The sequence below is a fragment of the Acomys minous genome (genome assembly GCF_964271855.1).
Source record: "Acomys minous genome assembly, chromosome: 18".
NCBI classification, from domain to species: Eukaryota; Metazoa; Chordata; class Mammalia; order Rodentia; family Muridae; genus Acomys; species Acomys minous.
The window spans coordinates 64,753,866-64,770,090 of NC_140501.1; positions in this window are offsets into that span (position 1 = coordinate 64,753,866).

A 16,225-nucleotide genomic window follows, 5' to 3' on the forward strand; every position below is an offset into this window, starting at 1 on the left:
TTTAATGATTTTCCGTGATACCTCGTATCCCTCAACTTTCCTTTTACCAGAAGACTCGAAGAGGCACACTAAGAGCTTATGACATCCCAGAATAACAGTCCATAGAAAAACAAAAAACAAAAAATGAAACCTGGGAAGGTGGAAACTTAGCTCAATGGTAGCACGACGGCCACCAAACGCAAGACTGTGGGTTCTCTCGTCAGCACAGCAGGAATAAGAAACAAGAGAAATGAATCCACAGCCTTACATCCATAAATTTCCGGGGGGACAAAGGTGTCAATAAAGCAAATGAAAGAGATGGGGCTTCCTCAGAACAGCGACAGCATCGGGAGACAACAGAGGGCCAGGCAAGAAAACTGCCATGCTTGCCAACCTGCCAAGATTTAACACATAGCAAATTATATGTGCCCATTTTTGGTCCAAAAGAGTCACCATTAAATATCTACCCCTCCCAAATGACGGAAGGGTGGTGAAACTGCAGTTGGGATGTAACAGAGAGAAGAATAAAAAAGAAAAGATAGAGGCTAGGGGTGCTGCTCGGTGATAGAAATCTTGTCTAACAGATGAAAATATTAAAAAAAAAAAAAAAAAAAAGAAGGCTCATGATAATTATGAGGAGAGGCTGGAGAGACGGCTCAGCTCTTAAGGGCACATGGCTGTTCTGCCAGAGACCTGAGCTCTGGCACCACCTTGATCAGGTCTTCTTCTGGTCTCCGAGGCACCTGCGTTCATACTCACACACAGGCACACGAATACTCACAAATAAGTTCTCCGTCTTTTAAAGAATCGGGAGAAAAATTCAAGAGATAAACAGGGTTATCTCACAAGAGAGTCACAGTCTCAAAGGCCTCCTGGGATGCAGAGGTAAAGTGGGAGCCACAGTATGTGTTCTGAGGCAGGGGACCTAAGAAGTAGCAGTGCCTTGGACAACTGTCAAAACAGAACTTTCAGAGAAAAATCAAGTAAAACCCACTGTTAAGAAATAACCCCGTTGTTGGGAGCATACCCACTGTAATCCCAGGACTCAGGGAGGCTGAGTCAGGAGGATCTTTGTGAGTTTCAGGACAGCCAAGGCTACACAGAGAAACCCTGTCTTGAAAAACGAAAAAGAAAAACAAAAACAAAAGAATCCTTGAGCCACAAAGCCCAACAACCTGAGTCTGATCCCAGGTAATCCATACGGTGGAAGGAGAGCACTGATCCATGCAAATGTGCGCACACACACATAAGTCTAAGAAAGCAAAGTGACTGTGAGCACTTCCCCCAACAGATGCCGCCAGGGATGGCCAAAACAGCACACCAACAGGAAGTGACCGTTTAAACTTTCCAAACACCTGACAGCTGTGAGACAATTTTTTAACTCAGCAAGTTAATAAAAGATAAATTCAGCCAGGCAGTGGTGGCACATGCTTTTAATCCCAGCACTCAAGAGGCAGAGGCAGGCAGAACTCTTGAGTTTGAGCCAGATCAAGTTCCAGGACAGCCAGGGTGACGCAGAGAAACCCTGTCTCAAAAAAACAAAACAAAACAAATAAAGTAAGATATAAATATTAAGAAAACCATGCAAAAAATAAAGAATGGGAAAGTAAAGATGAAAGCAAAAATTAAAATCTGAAATAGCTAGGTTTGGTGACAACATCCTGTGGTCTCAGAACAGTGGGAGGCTGAGACAGAACTGTGAGTCTCAGGCCAGCCTGGGCTACATGGTGAGATTTTTTTTTTTATCACTTTCTTCCAACCCCACCCACCTCCCAATAAAAAGGGGAGGAAGAGAAGGAGGCAGCAACTGCTGCTATTTTAAAATGCCTTGTTACGTCTTAGAGGCATGGCTGATCTTAGAGCTGGAAACAGGAAAAATATAAAATAAGAGTAGGCTGCATTGTCATGCCAGAATATTAATGACCACTGAAATAAATAAATAAATAAATAAATAAATAAATAAATAAATGCAAACAAATCAATAAAGCAAAGATGCATTTTTTACAAGCCGAAAGGATGGAGATGTGGTGAAGGGTACAAGGACCAACCAGCCGTAAGAGCTGCAGATGGTCCAAACTGTAGCAACCTGAGCCACGGTGGAAAGGATAGAGATTTGGCTTTCAACTCAAAGAACGCATTAATATGTGTGTATGTACACACTAGTGCCCCCAAACCGACTAAGTCAGTAGCGACGTGAGTCTCTTTGTTTTATAAAATGAAAAGGGCATGGTGTTGCGCATCTGTAAGCCCAGCACTCAGGAAGCTCTTGAGTCCATCACCCTTTATATAGTAAGCTCGAGGCCAGCCTGTGCCACATGGGATGGAATGGTAGGCGCAGAGGAAAACCAAGCCTTTACACACAGTGCTCTTTGTGGTTGCTCTTTCTCGTAAGGAAAGTGAGCTGGGCTTGGAGGCTGATCTTCAAAGAGCATTGCAGGGGCTGGAGAGACGGCTCAGAGGTTAGGAGCACTGACTCCTCTTCTAAAGGCCATGAGTTCAAATCCCAGCAACCACATGTTGGCTCACAACCATCTATAATGAGATCTGTATACATAATAAATAAATCTTTAAAAAAAAAAGAGAGAGAGCATTGCAGAGCGAAAACAATAAAATAGCTTTGCAGTGGAGAAATGTAGCAACCACTTCCGAGTGATTGCGGTGATGTCACTACATACGTAATGCTGACGCAGTGTACCCCCGGACATAACAAGAGGGCACTTCCACTCTGGTAGTTCCCCCTCAAGCCTACCAGCCCAGTCATGAAGACATCAAACAAACTAAAACTGAGGAATGTTCACTAACAGCCTGACCAAACTCTTCCAAGTTGTCAACAGCGCGAGAAACCGCCACCCAAGAGAATGTCTCAGAGGGAAGGAAATAAGGAGATAAGAGGAGTAAACACAGCGTGGCATCCGGGACGGGGTTCTGGGCATGATGAGGTCATTAGTCTGGGGGGGGGTGGCGGGGAATCTGTAAAATGGCAACAAAACTCATAGTTGGCTGTAGCACAGATGTCAACTCCTAGCTTTGCTGTTGTTTTATAAGAGACCAACTGTAGGCTGCGACGGAAGCTTCGCTGTCCTTCTATAAATCTATCACCAACACAAAATAAACAGAGTTGCCTATTTTCTGACCTCAGAAAACTTCCAATTCTTGGACATTGATCTTAGAATCTGGCAATGATTACTAAAGTCATGGAAGGTCAGCTTTCTTACTGACCTTGTAAGATTTTAAAATTAGCTGTTCAGAAAAGCCTTCGTGACACTCACTCCTGTTAGAAATGTGGCTGGGCAGGGAGGGGGTCCCAAGAGAACGGCCACACAAGCCCAAGCACTTCAGCAAGATACAAGGCCTCACTTCTGCAAAAGCGTGCGTAAGATGGGCCCTGCGCCGCCCTCAGTGGTCAGCACCAGGCCCCACACACTTATTGCCTGACACAGAAGGCACAAGTCAGTATGACGTCTAAAACCAGACTGCAACCGGGAGCGTGCATCGATTTCAAGAAGTGCTGGCTCTGAAGGAATTTGAATTTCTGCCATGTGGCTTCTTTACAATTCTTTTCTTTTTTTTTTAAATGGAGTTCTGTCTTATTTAACTCTTTGCATTTCCTACACTTCTTTGTAAAGTTGGAGTATTATTACATTTTCTGACCTAATATGCTACAATTTTTCAGTGAGATCCGTAGCAACTTCAGAGGATTCCCAGGAGACCTTCAAAAGACTCTTTCAAGCACGCGTGAAGTGTGGAGCCCAACTGCACTGTATCCTAGCTCTGTGGTACACCCGCACCCCAACCCCTGCCCCCACCCCCACCCCCACCCACCTCACAACCTGATGAGGGAAAAATCCTGGCCTCTGTGCAGGGAACACCTCAGAGCACTGGTGTCTCTGGAGAAGCTGATAGTACCACAACAGAGAACTGAGATTTTCACCTTTTATCTCCAGGTACAAAGGCAAGTTGATCATCCATTCCTCTAACAACGCTGAGCGCAGGCTTCCGTGGCCTCACACTTCCGGGGGCGCGCAGTGCAGTCACTGACCACTGGATCCCCTGAAAGTCCACTCCCACCCTTTCAGCACATAGACCTGTGCTAAGAGGAGATCTGTGTGTTCTAGAAGCCTCTGATCTCCCTAAACTCTACTGCCCTCCTTTCCTGAGAGGGAGGTTTTTTTTGGGGGGTGCATTTGGAAGAATATGGCATGCCTACCTAGGGCCAGCGGACTCTGCGGATTCCTGGAGAGCTGTCTGGAGCTGCCGCAGTCACAAAGCTATGGCTGTCACAAGCGGGCTATATAGAGGTCTGTCACATCCTGTCTCGCTTCTCGACCACAGCCCTTAAGCTCACCCTGCTTATTTTCCATAACACTCCCAACCCCTTCTGATGACTCATGACACATAGCTACCACATGTTGCATCCTTAGACCTATCTGCAGTATCTCAGCAGAACCCCGTGAGGCATACCCCACCTACCGCCCCAGCCGGATTCTTAGTAGTGAAGGAATCTGAGGAAGACTGCTTGCTTCGAGAAAGTGACCATTGCAGTAAGAGAGAGGAGCCAGAGAACTGAGTCAGGGTGTGCGTCAGTGCATAGCTTTTAAATAGACGCATGTCCGAATAATAAATGTGCTTATATAAATATTCATTTTATGCACATAAATGCTATCCCACAGAACAGGAGAGACAGATAAGATATCCAAGCGCTTACCATGGCCAAGACAGCCTGAAGATCCTGGAGCAGATTTTTATCAAACTCACCACATTGTAGGATTTTTTTTTTTTTCAAATCAAATCTACTCCATTCTAAGCCACCAGCTTGACTCCTCCAGAGGAACGTTTGTCACAGAGCATCCGCATCCGGTGACTCGGCCAGTGGCACACTCCTCCTCCTGGCATCTGGAGACGTTGACGTTGCTCGATCTCGGCGGGTTCCCTAAGACCCCGGTGCTGTTGTGCAACGTCAGGTGCTCAGGGGAACTGTTGCAGATTGGACGGCTGTTACTTCCCGGTGGGGATTCACAAGTTTTTAGCCATGTGTTTATCTCCTTTTGAAAGAAGTGCCGTCGCTGAACATACCACACACCGGGTCTATTGTGAAACGTTTCAAACATGTAGGGCGGCAAAGCTGCTACTCGCATTTGACAAGCGCTGACATTTCTTCCTAGTTTCTCCAACTTCTATTAAAAAAAAAAAGGCACCGAAACTTGAACAGAAGTTCTACTCTGCCTTCTCCACCCCATTCTCTGCGCCCTTTCTTCCCAAGAGGCACCGTCATCCAGAGGTTCCCCGCATCCTCTCTGTCCGTACTTTGGCAACCCTACTCTGTATGCACTAATAACTAGAGCGTGTCTCTTGCTTTGATACCTTACCAAGAGTGGTTATCACCACACTAAGCTCAGGAAACGCCCCAGCTCCCCGCAGTCTTATGACGTGCATATTGACGGGGACGCATAGCTTCCCTAGTTTACGCATTTGTGCTGCTATCACTACTGCATGGACGTAAAATTAACTTATCCTTTTTCTTGTTGCTAGGCATTCACATTGTTTAAATTTTGATCAGCTACAACAAACAAACACAAACATTACAACCATCCTGTGAACTCCTTGCCCCAGATGGGAGCTTCTCCCTAAGGATCATCACATCTGCAAGGAAGGAAGTAGTCAGATTCAGGGGCACATGGGTCGCCAACTTTGTCTTGCAAAGCTTGTAGGAGCGTTCGCTTCTGTTCCTCCCCATCATTCCTAGCGCTTGCTCTACTCTGTTTCCTTCACTCTGGTAAACATGAAAAAGCACGATACTTTCCTTTGCGCTTTCCTGATTACTAGTAAGGTTGATCTTTATGCGTGTGAAGACTATCCCAGGCTTCCTCTCCTGGGATACTCTCCGGACCACTCTCTGTCCATGTTCACTGAATTGATTGGCTGTCCCCCTTTTGGCTTAAAGGATGCTTGCATACCTTATACACTCTTTTGTTGTACGCTTTGTTCATTTTAACTGCTTCTTGCCATCCCCGGAGACCTTCCCTTGGCTGCTGTCACTCCTTGAAGATTCTAGCACCTGCCTCGTTGCCTCTCCAGTGCTGCCATTGCTTTCATCTCTAACAACCTCCGCGTCTGTCTTTGTTAGGGTTCCCACTGCTGCAACGAAGCACCATGACCAAAGCAAGTTGGGGGAGAAAGAGTTTATTCTGCTGACACTGTTCATGATCGAGGGAAGTCAGGACAGGAACTCAAGCAGGGCGGGAACCTGCAGGCTGGAGCTGATACAGAGGCCATCGAGGGGTGATGCTTACTGGCTTGCTTTTCATGGCTTGCCCAGCCTGCTTTCTTATCCCCAGGACTACCAGCCCTGATTACTAATTATGAAAACAGCCTGCAGGCTTGCCTACAGCCTGATCTTATGGAGGCATTTTTTTTTTCATTTGAGGCTCCCTTCTCTTCTGATGACTCCAGACTGTTTCAAGTTGACATAAGAGCAGCCGTTACAGCATGCGTGACCTTAGTCCTGTGACTGCCTCCCTTCTAATGACCCTGTCCTTACCCTTCCCCGCACCTCCTGCTCCCATGGTCATACCTACAGCCTTTCCTTTATGAATAACAGCCTTCTTTCCATTATTTTGGTGACCAACATCCCTCTCTTTCACCGTCTATTTTTCAGACACACCCTCCCCCAAGTAGCCTGAATTCAATGATTCTTCAAACCCTCTAGAACCTTCTACCACTGCCCCACCTGCTCTCTCTGTCCCTCAGCCCCTCGTGCCTTCACCTTCTACTCTGTTTAGCTTGGAACCCACATGTCACTCACGGCTGTTGCTCTGCATCAGGACTTATTCTCTTCCTTTATTCTTATGCCCGGGAACTTTGATGGGGGGAAAAATACCAACATTTTTTCTTTCCATTTACTTTCAAGCACCACATGGTATCCTCTGCTGGCAAGGCAAGCGTGGCGTGTTCAATCCATGCCCACTGGGCAAGTCTTCGGGGCTGTCCTCTGGTCTCATTCACTTCTTTAGTGATCCACCCTCATTCATTTTTTTTATAAATGTTTTAAATTAATTTATTTATTCATTTTACAATCCCGATCCTAGCCCCCCTTCCTCTCCTTGCAGTCCACCCTCCCTCCCTCTTCCCTCATCCCCCTTCCTCTATTCCTCAGAAAAGGGGAGACCCCACCCATTCACCCACCCAAGCTCACCAAGTCACATCAGGACTGAGCCCTACGGGGGTGGGGTGGGGGGGAGCGCAGTGATCAAAAAGAAGATCACAGAGTCCATGGCAGAGACAGCCCCACTCCACTTGCTAGAGGACCCACATGAAGCCTGAGCTGCCCATCAGCTCTATCTGTGCAGGGAGCCTGGGTCCAGTCCACGTATGGTTCCTGGTTGGTGCTTCAGTGTCCACAAGCCCCGCTGGGCCCTGGTTAGTTGGCTCTGTTGATCTCCTTGTGGCGCTCCTGTCCCCTCAGGGTCCTTCTGTCCTTCTCCAACACACACTTTTGCACAAGACTCCGCACTCCTGTTTGTTCTTGAGCCTACTCCTAAAGACTTTTGTCACTACGACTCTCCTGAACCGTTGTCAAGGTCACGGGTAATCTCCACTTCGGATCCGCTGGCAGCTGCTTAGTCCGCTTCTCACTGAGCCTTCAACAGCCGTGGTGCATCGCTCTCTCATTCTTGGGACATCCTCTTGGTGTCCTCAGATCTCCCAGGGTGCTCCTTTTCCTCTCCCACTGGCTCCTTTCCTGGCCCTTTCAAGACTGAGGCAGGAAGACCACAAGCCTGAAGCTAACCTTGGTTGCATAACAGGTGCTGGAGAGATGATGACTCAGTGGCTAAGAACACTGTCTTCTCTTCCAGAAGACCAAGGCTCCATGCCCAGCACCCACATGGTAGCTCACAATGGTCAACAACTCCAGTTCCAAAGAATCTGGTGCCCTATTCTCCCTTCTGTCTCTGGGGGTACCAAGCACACCTATGGTGCCATCCAGGTTAGCCTAATTGGTAAACTGCATGCCAGTGATGGGACGCTGCCTCAAAAACTAAGGTGGACAGTGTTTGAGGAATAGTACCCGCAGTTGGCCTTTAGCCTCTGTGATCTTACACATACACACACACACACACACACACACACACACACAGAAAGAGACAAAGAGAGAGAGAGAGAGAGAGAGAGAGAGAGAGAGAGAGAGAGAGAGAAGAAAAATAGCTTTAAAATCAAAATATAGGCAAAGATAAATTTTGTAAACACTAATTAAAAGAAGGCTAGTGGAGCTGTGTTAGTGTTGAAGTTGACGTCAAAATAAAGATTACTTGGGGATAAAAAGGAATATTAGATGAGATTCCTGTTAGTCATGCTGCTCAGTGGGATGACATACCTAATGGGAACAGCTTAAAGAGGGAAGGGTTGCTTTCCCTTTTTTAAAAGAAATCTTAAAGTGCTCCCTGGCCGGGCAGCCGGGGCAGAACCTATGGCTACAGGAGCAAGAGGCCAGAGTCCTCACATTTTGGTGTTCAGGAAGCAGACAGATAGAGGATACCAAACTCTAAGCCCCATCCCAGTGACGCATCTCTGCCTGCTAGAGTCCTACAACTTCCAAAATCGACACCACTAACTGAGGACCAGGTGTTCAAACACATAAGTCTGTGGGGAACATTTCAGTCCAAACCATAACAAGATCATAGTGTGTGTGTGTGTGTGTGTGTGTGTGTGTGTGTGTGTGTGTGCGCGCGCGCGTATAATATGCATCTAAAAAAACAAAGTGCAAAGATAAGGGAAAATTAATGAGTAGGGCAGAGAAATGGAAAGACATTATTCACAACTGAAGATTTAAACACTCCTCTCTCAGTTTCTGACAGAACAAGGGAACAGAAAATCAGCAAGAGGTACAAAAAACCCAAACAACATCATTAAGTAACCCTAGCTGACTGACAGGCAGAGGCCACAGGCAGAAGAAACACATCGCACTTTCCCTAAGCACACATGGACCCTGCATCACAGTAGATGAGACCCTAAAAGATAAAACGAATCCCAACAAGTTTGATTCTTTTCATTTTATTATGTTATGAGTATAGGCGTTTTTCTTGCATGTATGCTGTGTTCCACATGCACACAGTGTCTGAAGGGGCCAAAAGACGGTGTGGTTGTAAGCAGTCATGTATGGGCTGGGAATTGAACCCGGGTCCACTGGAGGAATAGTCAATGTTCCTAACCACTGAGCTGTCTCTAAAGCTCTCCATCCCCTGCTGCCACTTCCCTCAACAAATTTAAACTGACTCAAATTGCACCGTTAAGCTCTCTGGCCCCAACAGAGTAGATAAGATACCTGGGAAATCCTTAAAGATCTGGAAATGAATCTGCACACTGCTGAGTGTTTGTGCACCAGAGGGGGGTCTCTCTTAAGTGAAAGTGAAAAGGCATCATCGCTATTGTGCAGGATTCAGAGCGCTTGAGTGATGCTCTTTCTCTCTCTTTTCCAAAGCAGCTTCCATAAGAGAAGATGGTCCATTTCTTGCTGTAAAACTATCTTGCTGTCATGCATTTGAGAGAAGACAAAGAGGTGGAACCAAACTATTGATTTGGTCCCTAATGATTTTTGTTTTCTCTCTCTCATTTAAGGCTTTATTATTATTATTATTATTATTATTATTATTATTATTATTATTATTATTATTATTATATTACGATGATGATGATGCACGCATGCGCGCGCGCACGTGCACACACACACACACACACACACACACACACACACACACACCCGAGCCCCCAACGCTAACCAATCCTGAAAAATGAAAGAACTGCTGGAAATATCACCATTCCAGATTTCAAATTGTATTACCAGAGGAATTGTCAGAGCACAGTCCAGGAATGGAGCCACGTGAGGAACATTCTGAGTGCTTGTGAGAACACTCCATGAAAACAAAACCCTGGAAGCTCGGTTTCTTCAAAACATGGGCTTGTTCTTGGAATGTGTTTATGTGCTCCTCCCAGGTGTAACAGGTGAAAAATGAGTGTGCTTCAGATTACTCATTATAGCCTGTGGTGTTACTCAATTAAATGTTTAAACTATCCTTTATACGCCTCTGTAGAAAAGCATGTTTTACCATATGTAGTTTGTCCTTGTGATTTTTGTACAGCTTAAACTCATGAGAACGCTACTGGTAATTTTCCCCCTACCTCTCAGAGTAAGAATTGTCTGATGCTCCAAGTAAAGTTGGCTATTGCATGAGACTTTAGTTGCCTCGTTTATTGGCTCCATTCTCCCAGGTCTCACCACCTCTAGAGAAGTGACAAGGTGTAGAATTAAAAACAGCGTGCTACTGGCATAAAAACAGACATGTTGATCAGAGGAATCAAACTGAAGACCAAGACATAAATCCACATACCTCTGGATACCTGATTTTGAAGAAATAAAAAAACCAAAAATACACCTGGACAAAAGAAAGCAACTTCAACAAATCACGCCGGTCAAACCGGATGGCTACCTGTAGAAGAATGGAATTTTGATCTGTATCTGTCACCCATGTCTACCACAAAACTCAACTCCAAATGGATCAAAGGGCTCAATGTAAGACAGATTTCCTGAATCTGATAGACAAGACACTAAAGAACAAGCTTGAACGTGTTGACACAGGAAATGGTTTTCTGAACAGAACATGGTTATCGCAGGCATGAGGCCAACAATTAACAAATGGGACCACATGAAGCTGAAAAAGCCCTGCATGGCCAGGAACAGTACCATTCAGACAAAGTGGCTTCAGAAGGAGAAAAGAACTTTACCAATTACACATCTGAAAGAGGGCTAGTATCTAAAACGTATTTTAAAAACTGAGACAACTGAACATCAAGAAAATAAATAACCTACTTTCAAAATGGGGCACAATACTAAGCCGAGCGTTCTCAAAAGATGAAACACAAATGGCTGAGAAGCACTTAAGGAGATGTTAAACATCCTTAGCCGCCAGGGAAACGCAAAGCCAAGCTACTTTGAGATTTCATCTTACACCAGCGAGAATGGCCAAGATCAGGAAAACAAATGACAGCCCACCTGCCTAGGATGTGGGGGAACAACAGCCAGCCATTGCTGGTGGGGGGACAAACTTATAGAGTCGCCATGGAGATCACTGCGGCACTTCCTCAAGAAGCTGGGGCTAGGTTTACCTCAAGATCCAGATCCACCAGCTCCTGAGGTTATGCGTACAAGAGTCTGTCTCTGTGGTGGCTGTTCTTGATTGTCAACTTGACTACATCTGGAATGAACTGCAATCCAAAAATGGAGGGCACATCTGTGATTTTTTTTTTTTTTTTGCTTGGTTTGAAGTGGGTGAACCCACTTCTAGTCTGGACCTTTGATACAGGGAGACACACGCTGTTGATCCAGATCTTGAGGCAGGAAAACTCAGGCCTAGTATCTGTGAAGGAATGGATGAGCTAGCTAGGCGAGAGCAAGTGGGGGAGAGGGGGGAACAGAGTTTCCTTCTTCCTTGTCCTTATTTAGGCTCCCAGCAGAAGGCGTGGCCCAGATTGAAAGTGTGTCTTTTAGCCTGAGGCTCTGGATCAAAGATGTGTGTCTTCCTACCTCAAAGGTTATTCCAAATTAGTCAAGTTGACAACCAAGAATAACCATCACATGAACTCTGGTGCTCCATATTTGACCACCTCCTCTTGGTGGGGAGGCCTGGTGGCACTCAAAGAAAGAATAAGCAGGCTACAAGATGAGACTTGATAGCCTATGACACCATATAGTGGGGGAGGAGGTCCCCCTTGGTCATAGACCTAGGGGAGGGGAATAGGGTGAAATCGGAAGGGAGGGAGGAATGAGAGGATACAAGTGATAGGATAATAATTGAGTTGTAATCTGAATAAATTAATAAAATTTTTAAAAGTCAAATAAAAGAAGAATAACCATCACTAAGTGTTTTCACTATCCCATTGAACTTGTTTGCTTGTGCCTTCACAGTGTCATTAAGGCATTTGTTCATCTCCTCTTGAAGGTCTTTGAACATATTTTTATTTGTATTTTGAAGTTCTTTTCTTACACTTCAGCTAGATTTCTCATGGCCTATTGCAATAGGGTTACTGTCTTCTGAAAGAGACACAGTCTCTTGTCCGTGTTTGTGCTTTTGTGCTGGGATATGGGCATCTGGAGTTATGGTAATTAAGATGTTTCTTGGTGTAGGCTTATGGTTTTGCCTTGCTTGGGTGAGTGCTCCATTCATTGGTTGCTGTTGCCTACTCTGGATCCTGGGTAACTTTGGTGGCTGTGAGTTCTAGAGTAAAGAGTGTTCCTGTGGGTCAGTGGGTGACCAAAGCTCCATAGTGAGACCCTGTCTCAAAAACAAATGAGTTTTAGAAGAAGGAGGAGGAGGAAGAGGAGGAGGAAGGAGGAGGAGGAGGAGGAAGGGGAGGAGGAGGAGGAGGAGGAGGAGGAGGAGGAAGAAGAAGAAGAAGAAGAAGAAGAAGAAGAAGAAGAAGAAGAAGAAGAAGAAGAAGAAGAAGAAGAAGAAGCTGGGTGCAGTGGTGCATGTCTATAATCCCAGCAGTCAGAGAGGCAGAGGCAGGTAAATCTCTTTGAGTTCGAGACCAGCCTGGTCTACAAAGTGAGTCCAGGACAGCCAGGGCTACACAGAGAAACCCTGTCTTGAAAAACAAAACAATTAATTAATTAAAATTTTAAAGTAGAAAAAAAAAAGAGAGAGATTCAACTTCAAGGCCAGCCAGACCACATCTCAAAAAAAGGGGTGGGGACATGTGGCTAGAGTGATGGCTCAGTAGTTATGAGTACTTGATGCTCTTCTAGAAGACCTAGGTTCAGTTCCCAGCGCTTATATGAATGCTCACATCCATCTGTAATTCCAGGTCCAAGATAACTGACATCCTCTCCTGGTCTCCTCAAGCAACAGCCACGTACGTAGTACTCAGACACACAGGCAGGTGAGACGCTCACACACATAAAATAGAATAAAGAGATATCTGCTCATTATGTGAATGTGTCCTTCTAGCCAGAAAGATAAAGCCTGCAGATGCCTGCCCTTATAGGTTTATGCTAGTAAAAGTAAAACTTTAATGTACGAGAGTAGCTCTCTAACTACCTCACCTTAGGGAGCAGATGGATGAAAGACAAGAAAAGTCAGTGCCAGACTTCAATCAAGACGTCTAGAGTCACATGGAGCCATAAATATTAATAGCTGTTTGACTTGAGAATGTTTACATCCTTTGCTGTGATGACTTTACATTTTGGAATCTTTGCTAGAGGCATAACACTAAATTACCTGAGGAACCTCTTGTGTAAATACATTTATCATAAAACGATTTGTCACAGCAAAACTCAAAATCTAGTGTTCAGGAAAATAGAACATTTATAAAAGTTTATTTATATATTTGCCTGTTTCAGTGGTTGTCTCAGAGGCTTACTGCCTCTGTCTGCTAGCGTAAGCCTAGTCCTGGAAGCTTCTAGCCTCCACACAATCTAACCTAGGCCTGGAATGTTTTCAGCTTCTGAGACTTACTGCTTAAAGATTTGTTTGTTTGTTTGTTTATTGTGTAGAGTGCTTTATCTGCAGAAGAGGGTATCAGATCACCTTACAAATGGTTGTGAGCCACCATATGGTTGCTGGGATTTGAACTCAGGACCTCTGGTAGAGCAGGTGGCGCTCTTAACCACTGAGCCATCTCTCCAGCCCCCTGAGACTTACGGCTTAATAAGTTCACTCTTTCTTGTTCGGTTCGTTCTGAGCTCTGGGCTGGCTGGTTCAACGCAAGTGTTCTGGCTCAGACTCCTCTCCCAACTAACTTATTCAATCTGGGTTTCCTCTTGGCCTCTAAATTGCTCTGCTTAGCCTCAAACTAATTCCAGCAATCTTTTCTAATCTTCTGGCTTCTTCTCATTCTCTGGCTCATTTGGTCTTCACCTGAGTTGTCTCTCTGCAATCTGTCTCTCTATTACTGTCTCAGTAAAAGTGCCCCCTCTCTGCATTGCACCTTCAGTAGCTTCCGTTTCCTCTCTCTTCTCATGAGAGATAGGCGTATCCTATTCTGTCAAATCTCCTTTGATTCATCACTTTTTCTGCCACTCAATTAAACATCACTCTCAAACATGGGTGCTTCCTTCTATAAATTAACTTTACTTTCATTGTTTGGTATTAAAGGTGTGCACCACCATGCTTGGACCTAAGCTTTTCTTCACCTGATACTTGCTCTATACCAGGCTGGCCTTGAACTCAGATCTGCTTGCCTCTGTCTCCTGGATTAAAGGTGTGTTTGTATTCTGGCCAGATCACACAGACCTAGAAACTCTTTGGATGTCATCTCTTGCCAGAGCAGCCATGTTCTGAGTTAAAATTCCTCTACAAACATTTGTATTGTAAAGTTATTGGGGGGTTGCTTTGTTTATATTTTACAATATACTGTATACTCTTTCAACTTTATACTATGGCATAATGGCTTTACTACCACAAAGACAAACTAGAAATCCTAGCTAGACTGATATTACCAGTCAGCATTCATTAAAGCAATAAAGCCAATCAGACTTTCATTTCTCTTCTGCTGGGCAACTGAAACATTTCAATTCATTTTTAAAATTATTTTACGATTTCATACATAAACATGATATTCTTTGATCAACATTTCCTGTGTGTGCAGGGGGTCAGAAGACAACTAGCCCATGGGAGCTGGTTCTTTCCACCACGTGAGTCCCAGGGATTGGATGAGGTTGCCAGGCTTGGCAGCAAGCGCCTACACTCACCAAGTCATCTCACTGCACCTCTGCTCCCCCGGTTATAGCCTCTTTTATCTCCTTCCGTCTCCCTCCAAATCCCTTCTTCTTCCTGAGTCCCTCTCCTACTTTTCTGCTGTGTGTGTGTGTGTGTGTGTGTGTGTGTGTGTGTATGCATGCTTGCCACATGTATGCATGTGTGTGTATGCATGCTCGCCACATGTATGCATGTGTGCGTGTGTATGCATGCTCGCCGCATGCGTGCATGCGTGTGTGTGTGTGTGTGTGTGTGTGTGTGTGTGTGTGTGTTCGGCGCATGAGTGCATGTGTGTGTGTGTATGTATGCATGCTTGCCACATGTATGCATGTGTGTGTATGCATGCTCGCCGCATGCGTGCATGTGTGTGTGTGTGTGTGTGTGTGTGTGTGTGTGTGTGTCTCACTGCATTTAGTGTTGCCTGCATGAGCATGGGTGGAGGGTGATTTGCTTGAGTGAGGGAAGTGTACCAGTGGCTACACCACTGAGGAATATCACTCCCTCTCTCCTCCTGCAACCTTAACAGCTCCCTCAGGAGGGGTGGGGCCTTACGAGCCCCTCTTGCACCCACAAATGTTGATGGGCTCAGTCTTGTGCAATTAGCCACTGGTGTGTGAGTTCATAATTTCAGTGGCCATGTCAAACCCCAAAGAAAACATTTTACAGCACTCCTTCCAACCCACTCTCTCTTACATTCTTTCTGTACCCTCTGTAATATTTCCTGAGCCTTGCAGAGGTGATGTAGATTACCCCTTTAGAAGGCTTTCAGGGTTAAAAATGTCATTCGGGAGCAGCATGCAATTACATGCAACTCCAAGGTTATTCTACCGTTGCAAATGCATAGAGATAACATACAACAGTACTGTAAATGTATACTTAAGGAAGGGAATAAACAATAGCAATACAAAGTAAATGTTACTAAAAATAATAGGGTGATTAATACATAATAGGACATGCTGCCAGATGTACTGGCCTTTGATCCCAGCTCTGAGAGGCAGAGGCAGAGGCAGGGGGATCTCTGTGAATTTGAGACCAGCCTCACCTACATGGAGAGTTCCAGGATAATTAAGGCTACTACATAGAGAGAGATCCTGTTTCCAAAAAAAAAAAGTTTAAATCCTCCTAGGAAGAGTCCAGAAAGCCTACAGAGATAGCCCTGCTTCTCCGCCAGCTCTGCACAGTCTCCCTGCGCTTCTTGTCTCTCACCAGCGCAGGCGCACTAGCCTTTTAATCACTGACTCCTGTCAAGCCCTTGCGTTTGGGCTTCCTTCTACCTGGACCATTCCTACACCTTTTAGGTTTTGGCTCCCACATCACCTCCTCAGAGACCTCTCCCTCCTCTTCCTATACAATATTGTTCTTCCTGAATATTGTCCTGTTCAGAAATTATGGCTAAGAGTTCCCGTAATTGAAGGAAAATATCAAATGTCAAGCAACATAAAAAAGAAAAAAGATACATCTATACTTTTGGAAGAACCATAGTACAAGAATGACTTGAA